Raw genomic sequence first — 10,109 nt, 5'->3', positions numbered from 1 at the left:
CAGCTTCATTAGATGATGGACTTGGACCAACTGTCAGTTCTGAGGGTGTGATCGCGGAGGTCGTGGCCGAAGCACATCAGCACCAGACTATCGCTAGCCCAGAGCCGCCAGTCAGCCACCAACACCATTCACTCACAGACTTCTTACCACCCAGCCATGATCATCATTTTTCATGATTTAGACTTGCACCAGACCCATTGCCAAGTAATGCCTCTACTGATTCAAAATATAGATTAATCAGCACATACTTCTGAATTTTATCTATTATTTTTGTTTTGTATGTATCATCAAATTTCCCAAAGCCTAATGCCCTCTAAAAGATGGCACTTTGAGACCTTGTCAGATATCACCAATATCCTTAAACGCAGTGTTCAGTTTTCTAAAAATCATTGAATATATGTATATATAGCTTTTTGATTTACTGTTCCTGATATACAGGTAAATAGACTCATTTATGAATGACTATTGTACATTGATTATTGAAAGCAAATGGCATGACAAACAGATTAAAAAGAATGAAGTTATTTTGTTACCTATTTTCAATTATAAAGATTCAATAATCATAAAGTATGCACACTGGTGTTGAAAGTTCTCATTATTGTATGAGAAATGTCATCTTAATCCCAGAATGGATAGATTGTCTAAGCAGCCGAAAGGTTGTCTAATAAAGATATCTGCAATACATATTTACTTCCATGCAAAGATCATTCAGATGCTATGTCAGATATCCCAGTGGAGCACAGCTTTGATTGTGTATCATACCAGTAAAATATCACCCAGTCTATCACAAGCATGCTTTTTTTTCATCGTCCATCGATACCGCAAATAATTGTTGTATGTAAGTGAATCATCCAGTCTGAACCTACATATGGTAGCAGATAGGTAACAGACATTTAGTTGCTGATATTTGATGTAAGCTTCTGTTTTAGAAGTTGTAGACAATAATGTATTAAGTAGACAATGCCATAAATATATATATATATATATATATATATATATATATATATATATATATATATATATATATATATATATATATATATATATATATATATATATATATATATGTATATATATATATATTGTAGACAATAATGTATTAAGTAGACAATGCCATAAATATATATATATATATATATATATATATATATATATATATATATATATATATATATATATATATATATATATATATATATATATATATATATATATATATATATATATATATATATATATATATGTGTGTGTGTGTGTGTGCTCTGTTCGGAAACCGATTGTTAGGGAGGTGAATGCAAGAGTTTTGGAAAGAGGGGCAAGTATGAAGTCTGTTGGGGATGAGAGAGCTTGGGAAGTGAGTCAGTTGTTGTTCGCTGATGATACAGCGCTGGTGGCTGATTCGTGTGAGAAACTGCAGAAGCTGGTGACTGAGTTTGGTAAAGTGTGTGAAAGAAGAAAGTTAAGAGTAAATGTGAATAAGAGCAAGGTTATTAGGTACAGTAGGGTTGAGGGTCAAGTCAATTGGGAGGTGAGTTTGAATGGAGAAAAACTGGAGGAAGTGAAGTGTTTTATATATCTGGGAGTGGATCTGGCAGCGGATGGAACCATGGAAGCGGAAGTGGATCATAGGGTGGGGGAGGGGGCGAAAATTCTGGGAGCCTTGAAGAATGTGTGGAAGCCGAGAACATTATCTCGGAAAGCAAAAATGGGTATGTTTGAAGGAATAGTGGTTCCAACAATGTTGTATGGTTGCGAGGCGTGGGCTATGGATAGAGTTGTGCGCAGGAGGATGGATGTGCTGGAAATGAGATGTTTGAGTACAATGTGTGGTGTGAGGTGGTTTGATCGAGTAAGTAACGTAAGGGTAAGAGAGATGTGTGGAAATAAAAAGAGCGTGGTTGAGAGAGCAGAAGAGGGTGTTTTGAAATGGTTTGGGCACATGGAGAGAATGAGTGAGGAAAGATTGACCAAGAGGATACATGTGTCGGAGGTGGAGGGAACGAGGAGAAGAGGGAGACCAAATTGGAGGGGGAAAGATAGAGTGAAAAAGATTTTGTGTGATTGGGGCCTGAACATGCAGAAGGGTGAAAGGAGGGCAAGGAATAGAGTGAATTGGAGCGATGTGGTATACCGGGGTTGAAGTGCTGTCAGTGGATTGAATCAAGGCATGTGAAGCGTTTGGGGTAAACCATGGAAAGCTGTGTAGGTATGTATATTTGCGTGTGTGGACGTATGTATATACATGTGTATGGGGGTGGGTTGGGCCATTTCTTTCGTCTGTTTCCTTGCGCTACCTCGCAAACGCGGGAGACAGCGACAAAGCAAAAAAAAAAAAAAAAATATATATATATATATATATATATATATATATATATATATATATATATATATATATATATATATATATATATATATATATATATATATATATAAGGTGTGCAAAGTGAGAGGGTTAGGAAGGATTGTAAACAGAGAAGAGGAAGTAAAAGCTTTACGGAAGATGAAAACCAGCTAGGCAACGGGTTTGGATAGCATTGCATTGGAATATATTAAAAAAGGGGATGACTTTATTGTTGACTGGTTGGTAAGGTTATACATTAGTATGTATGTTTCATGGAGAGGTGTCTAAGGATTGGCGGAATGCTTGCATAGTGCCATTGTACAAAGGCAAAGGGGACAAATTTGAGTGCTCAAATTACAGAGGTATAAGTTTGTTGAGTATTCCTGGGAAATTATATGGGAGGGTATTGATTGAGAGGGTGAAGGCATTTACAGAGCATCAGATTGGAGAAGAGCAGTGTGGTAGAAGTGGTAGAGGATGTGTGGATCAGGTGTTTGCTTTGAAGAATGTATGTGAAAAATATTTACAAAACCAAATGGATTTGTATGTAGCAATTATGGATCTGGAGAAAGCATATGATAGAGTTGATAGAGATGCTCTGTGGAAGTCATTAAGAATATATGGTGTAGGAGGCAAACACCCTCTTCTGCTCTCTCAACCACTCTTTTTATTACCATATATCTCTCTTACCCTATTATTACTTACTCGATCAAACCACCTCACACCACATATTGTCCTCAAACATATCATTTCCCACACATCCACCTTCCTCCGCACAACTCTATCCATATCCCATGCTTCGCAACCATACAACATTGTTGGAACCACTATTCCTTCAAACATACCCATTTTTGCTTTCCGAGATAATGTTCTCGACTTCCATACATTCGTCAAGGCTCCCAGAATTTTCGCCCCCTCCCCCACCCTATGATTCACTTACGCTTACATGGTTCCATCCGCTGCCAAATCCATTCCAAGATATCTAAAACACTTCATTTCCTCCAGTCTTTCTCCATTCAAACTTACTTCCCAACCGACTTGACCCTCAACCCTACTGTACCTAATAACCTTGCTCTTATTCACATTAACTCTCATCTTTCTTCTTTCACACACTTTACCAAACTCAGTCACCAGCTTCTACAGTTTCTCACATGAATCAGCCACCAGCGATGTATCATCAGCGAATAAGAACTGACTCACTTCCCAAGCTCTCTCATCCAAAACAGGCAGCATACTTGCCCCTCTTTCGAAAACTCTTGCATTCACCTCCCTAACAACCCCATCCATAAACAAATTAAACAACCATAGGAGACATCACACACCCCTGCCGCAAACCTACATTCACTGAGAACCAATCACTTTCCTCTCTTCCTACCCATACACATTCCTTACATCCTCGATAAAAACTTTTCACTGCTTCTAACAACTTGCCTCCCACACTATATATTCTTAGTACCTTCCACAGAGCATCTCTATCAACTTTATCATATGCCTTCTCCAGATCCATAAATGCTACATACAAATCCATTTGCTTTTCTAAGTATTTCTCACATACATTCTTCAAAGCAAACACCTGATCCACACATCCTCTACCACTTCTGAAACCACACTGCTCTTCCCCAATCTGATGCTCTGTACATGCCTTCACCCTCTCAATCAATACCCTCTCATATAATTTACCAGGAATACTCAACAAACTTATAACTCTGTAATTTGAGCACTCACTCTTATCCCCTTTGCCTTTATACAATGGCACTATGCACGCATTCCGCCAATCCTCAGGCACCTCACCATGAATCATACATACATAGAATAATCTTACAAACCAGTCAATAATACAGTCACCCCCTTTTTTAATGAATTCCACTGCAATACCATTTAAACCTGCTGCCTTGCCGGCTTTCATCTTCCGCAAAGCTTTTACTACCTCTTCTCTGTTTACCAAATCATTTTCCCTAACCCTCTCACTTTGCACACCACCTCGACCAAAACACACTATATCTGCCACTCTATTATCAAACACATTCAACAAACCTTCAAAATATTCACTCCATCTCCTTCTCACGATTACTTGTTATCACCTCCCCATTAGCTCCTTTACTGAAGTTCCATTTGCTCCCTTGTCTTACGCACTTTATTTACCTCCTTCCAAAAGATCTTTTTATTCTCCCTAAAATTTAATGATGCTCTCTCACCCCAACTGTCATTTGCCTTCTTTTTCACCTCTTGCACCTTTCTCTTGACCTCCTGTCTCTTTCTTTTATACACATCCCACTCATTTGCATTTTTTCCCAGCAAAAATCGCCCAAATGCCTCTCTCTTCTCTTTAACTAATAATCTTATTCTTCATCCCACCACTCACTACGCTTTCTAATCAACCCACTTCCCACACTTCTCATGCCACAAGCATCTTTTGCGCAAGCCATCACTGCTTCCCTAAATACTTCCCATTCATTCTCCCACTCCCATTACCTCCTATGTTCTCACCTTTTTCATTCTGTACTTGTACATTCTGGTACTTCCTCACATAAATCTCCTTCCCAAGCTCACTTACTCTCACCATCCTCTTCCGCCTAACATTCCCTCTTCTTATCTGAAAACCAATACAAATCTTAACCTTCGCCTCCACAAGATAATGATCAGACATCCCTCCAGTTGCATCTGGAAGCACATTAACATCTAAAAGTCTCTCTTTCGCGCGCTTGTCAATTAACACGTAATCCAATAACGCTCTCTGGCCATCTTTCCTACTTATATACGTATACTTACATATATCTCGCTTTCTAAACCAGGTATTCCCAATCACCAGTCCTTTTTCAGCCCTTTTACACACACACACACACATACACATATTTTTTTTTTTTTTTTTGCTTTGTCGCTGTCTCCCGGGTTAGCGAGGTAGCGCAAGGAAACAGACGAAAGAAATGGCCCAACCCACCCACATGCACATGTATATACATACGTCCACACACGCAAATATACATACCTACACAGCTTTCCATGGTTTACCCCAAACGCTTCACATGCCTTGATTCAATCCACTGACAGCACGTCAACCCCGGTATACCACATCGATCCAATTCACTCTATTCCTTGCCCTCCTTTCATCCTCCTGCATGTTCAGGCCCCGATCACACAAAATCTTTCTCACTCCATCTTTACACCTCCAGTTTGGTCTCCCACTTCTACTCGTTCCCTCCACTTGTTAGGGAGGTGAATGCAAGAGTTTTGGAAAGAGGGTCAAGTATGAAGTCTGTTGGGGATGAGAGAGCTTGGGAAGTGAGTCAGTTGTTGTTCGCTGATGATACAGCGCTGGTGGCTGATTCATGTGAGAAACTGCAGAAGCTGGTGACTGAGTTTGGTAAAGTGTGTGAAAGAAGAAAGTTAAGAGTAAATGTGAATAAGTGCAAGGTTATTAGGTACAGTAGGGTTGATGGTCAAGTCAATTGGGAGGTGAGTCTGAATGGAGAAAAATTGGAGGAAGTGAAGTGTTTTAGATATCTGGGAGTTTATCTGGCAGCGGATGGAACCATGGAAGCGGAAGTGGATCATAGGGTGGGGGAGGGGGCGAAAATTCTGGGAGCCTTGAAGAATGTGTGGAAGTCGAGAACATTATCTCGGAAAGCAAAAATGGGTATGTTTGAAGGAAGAGTGGTTCCAACAATGTTGTATGGTTGCGAGGCGTGGGCTATGGATAGAGTTGTGCGCAGGAGGATGGATTTGCTGGAAATGAGATGTTTGAGGACAATGTGTGGTGTGAGGTGGTTTGATCGAGTAAGTAACGTAAGGGTAACAGAGATGTGTAGAAATAAAAAGAGCGTGGTTGAGAGAGCAGAAGAGGGTGTTTTGAAATGGTTCGGGCACATGGAGAGAATGAGCGAGGAAAGATTGACCAAGAGAATATATGTGTCGGAGGTGGAGGGAACGAGGAGAAGAGGGAGACCAAATTGGAGGTGGAAAGATGGAGTGAAAAAGATTTTGTGTGATCGGGGCCTGAACATGCAGGAGGGTGAAAGGAGGGCAAGGAATAGAGTGAATTGGAGCGATGTGGTATACCGGGGTTGACGGGCTGTCAGTGGATTGAATCATGGCATGCGAAGCGTCTGGGGTAAACCATGGAAAGCTGTGTAGGTATGTATATTTGCGTGTGTGGACGTATGTATATACATGTGTATGGGGGTGGGTTGGGCCATTTCTTTCGTCTGTTTCCTTGCGCTACCTCGCAAACGCGGGAGACAGAGACAAAGCAAAAAAAAAAAAAAAAAATATATATATATATATATATATATATATATATATATATATATATACCTCAAATTACAGAGGTATAAGTTTGTTGAGTATTCCTGGTAAATTATATGGGAGGGTATTGATTGAGAGGGTGAAGGCATGTACAGAGCATCAGATTGGGGAAGAGCAGTGTGGTTTCAGAAGTGGTAGAGGATGTGTGGATCAGGTGTTTGCTTTGAAGAATGTATGTGAGAAATATTTAGAAAAGCAAATGGATCTGTATGTAGCATTTATGGATCTGGAGAAGGCATATGATAGAATTGATAGATATGCTCTGTGGAAGGTATTAAGAATATATGGTGTGGGAGGAAAGTTGTTAGAAGCAGTGAAAAGTTTTTATCGAGGATGTAAGGCATGTGTACGTGTAGGAAGAGAGGAACGTGATTGATTCTCAGTGAATGTAGGTTTGCGGCAGGGGTGTGTGATGTCTCCATGGTTGTTTAATTTGTTTATGGATGGGGTTGTTAGGGAGGTAAATGAAAGAGTTTTGGAAAGAGGGGTAAGTATGAAGTCTGTTGGGGATGAGAGATCTTGGGAAGTGAGTGAATTGTTGTTCGCTGATGATACAACGCTGGTGGCTGATTCATGTGAGAAACTGCAGAAACTGGTGACTGAGTTTGGTAAAGAGTGTGGAAGAAGAAAGTTAAGAGTAAATGTGAATAAGAGCAAGGTTATTAGGTACAGTAGGGTTGAGGGTCAAGTCAATTGGGAGGTGAGTTTGAATTGAGAAAAACTGGAGGAAGTGAAGTGTTTTAGATATCTGGGAGTAGATCTGGCATCGGATGGAACCATGGAAGCGGAAGTGGATCATAGGGTGGGGGAGGGGGCGAAAATTCTGGGGGCCTTGAAGAATGTGTGGAAGTCGAGAACATTATCTCGGAAAGCAAAAATGGGTATGTTTGAAGGACTAGTGGTTCCAACAATGTTGTATGGTTGCGAGGCGTGGGCTATGGATAGAGATGTGCGCAGGAGGATGGATGTGCTGGAAATGAGATGTTTGAGGACAATGTGTGGTGTGAGGTGGTTTGATCGAGTGAGTAACGTAAGGGTAAGAGAGATGTGTGGAAATAAAAAGAGCGTGGTTGAGAGAGCAGAAGAGGGTGTTTTGAAGTGGTTTGGGCACATGGAGAGAATGAGTGAGGAAAGATTGACCAAGAGGATATATGTGTCGGAGGTGGAGGGAACGAGGAGAAGAGGGAGACCAAATTGGAGGTGGAAAGATGGAGTGAAAAAGATTTTGTGTGATCGGGGCCTGAACATGCAGGAGGGTGAAAGGAGGGCAAGGAATAGAGTGAATTGGAGCGATGTGGTATACCGGGGTTGACGTGCTGTCAGTGGATTGAATCAAGGCATGTGACGCGTCTGGGGTAAACCATGGAAAGCTGTGTAGGTATGTATATTTGCGTGTGTGGACGTATGTATATACATGTGTATGGGGGGGGTTGGGCCATTTCTTTCGTCTGTTTCCTTGCGCTACCTCGCAAACGCGGGAGACAGCGACAAAGTATAAAAAAAAAAAAAAAAAAAAAAAAATATATATATATATATATATATATATATATATTTACAGTATGTGGACGAATGAAATAACTGAGAAATGAAAATATGAATGCCGACAGCATCCAGAAGTTCAAAAATTTGTTTGATAGAAGAGTAGTTCAAGAAGTAGGGCCCCAGAAGTTTAGAATACCCTTCCCATATCATAAAAATAAGTAATTACACACATCTTTTTGTGTGTCTGGATGTGCATATTTCTTATTTCCAATCATAAAAATTTGGTCTTATATTGCATTCAAGTATCTTACCTCAAGGAGGGTGGTACCTCCTTCACGTATGAGCGACGGAATCTTAGTTAAAGGAGACTCGACGCTGCGTTCGAATCTGTGGACAACGGCCGGGCTCATAACGTCTTCGATGTGGCCCGGGCTATCGTGCCAGCCTATGCGGCACTTCAGCAACCCGGAATTATTCCCTGAAACAACGCTTGGAAGGAGGCAGAAGTGATATTGTGACAGTGATTGTGTCAGCGTCGCGTCGCCTCGCCGCAGTGTATCGAGACAGACTTCCCCAGAACTTTCTAAAGGGGAAGTAAATGTTTATAGTTGTGTTACTGGAGTGATAGTTTTCATGCATGGTGTTTTGACAAGAAAATAGTGAAGTTGGAGAAAAATGTAGCTTAGACATTGAAGCTTATTGATTCAGTGGTGAAATTGATGAGAACTGCTATTGACGTTTGTGTGAATAAATTGTACATTTCCTTTTCCATAGCCAGAGGTTGAACCATTATGTGACGTTCATTTTTTCATTCATTTCAAGCTAAACGTTTGTTTTCTAAATTGTTTCTTACATTTTTCATATGAATATATATGTATGTGTGTGTGTGTGTGTGTGTGTGTGTGTGTGCGTGTGTGTGTGTGTGTGTGTGTGTGTGTGTGTGTATATATATATGTATATTATCCCTGGGGATAGGGGTGAAAGAATACTTCCCACGTATTCCTCGCGTGTCGTAGAAAGCGACTAGAGGGGACGGGAGCGGGGGGCCGGAAATCCTCCCCTTCTTGTATTAACTTTCTAAAATGGGAAACAGAAGAAGGAGTCACGCGGGGAGTGCTCAGCCTCCTCGAAGGCTCAGATTGGGGTGCCTAAATGTGTGTGGATGTAACCAAAATGTGAAAAAAGGAGAGATAGGTAGTATGTTTGAGGAAAGGAACCTGGATGTTTTGGCTCTGAGTGAAACGAAGCTCAAGGGTAAAGGGGAAGAGTGGTTTGGAAATGTCTGGGGAGTGAAGTCAGGGGTTAGTGAGAGGACAAGAGCAAGGGAAGGAGTAGCAATACTCCTGAAACAGGAGTTGTGGGAGTATGTGATAGAATGTAAGAAAGTAAATTCTCGATTAATATGGGTAAAATTGAAAGTTGATGGAGAGAGGTGGGTGATTATTGGTGCATATGCACCTGGGCATGAGAAGAAAGATCATGAGAGGCAAGTGTTTTGGGAGCAGCTAAATGAGTGTGTTAGCGGTTTTGATGCACGAGACCGGGTTATAGTGATGGGTGATTTGAATGCAAAGGTGAGTAATGTGGCAGTTGAGGGAATAATTGGTATGCATGGGGAGTTCAGTGTTGTAAATGGAAATGGTGAAGAGCTTGTAGATTTATGTGCTGAAAAAGGACTGATGATTGGGAATACCTGGTTTAAAAAGCGAGATATACATAAGTATACTTATGTAAGTAGGAGAGATGGCCAGAGAGCGTTATTGGATTACGTGTTAATTGACAGGCGTGCGAAAGAGAGACTTTTGGATGTCAATGTGCTGAGAGGTGCAACTGGAGGGATGTCTGATCATTATCTTGTGGAGGCTAAGGTGAAGATTAGTATGGGTTTTCAGAAAAGAAGAGTGAATGTTGGGGTGAAGAAGGTGGTGAGAGTAAGTGAGCTTGGGAAGGAGACCTGTGTGAAGAAGTATCAGGAGAGACTGTG

Source organism: Panulirus ornatus, chromosome 14, assembly GCF_036320965.1.
Source record: "Panulirus ornatus isolate Po-2019 chromosome 14, ASM3632096v1, whole genome shotgun sequence".
Classification (NCBI taxonomy): domain Eukaryota; kingdom Metazoa; phylum Arthropoda; class Malacostraca; order Decapoda; family Palinuridae; genus Panulirus; species Panulirus ornatus.
Note: the sequence above shows the minus strand (reverse complement) of the source record.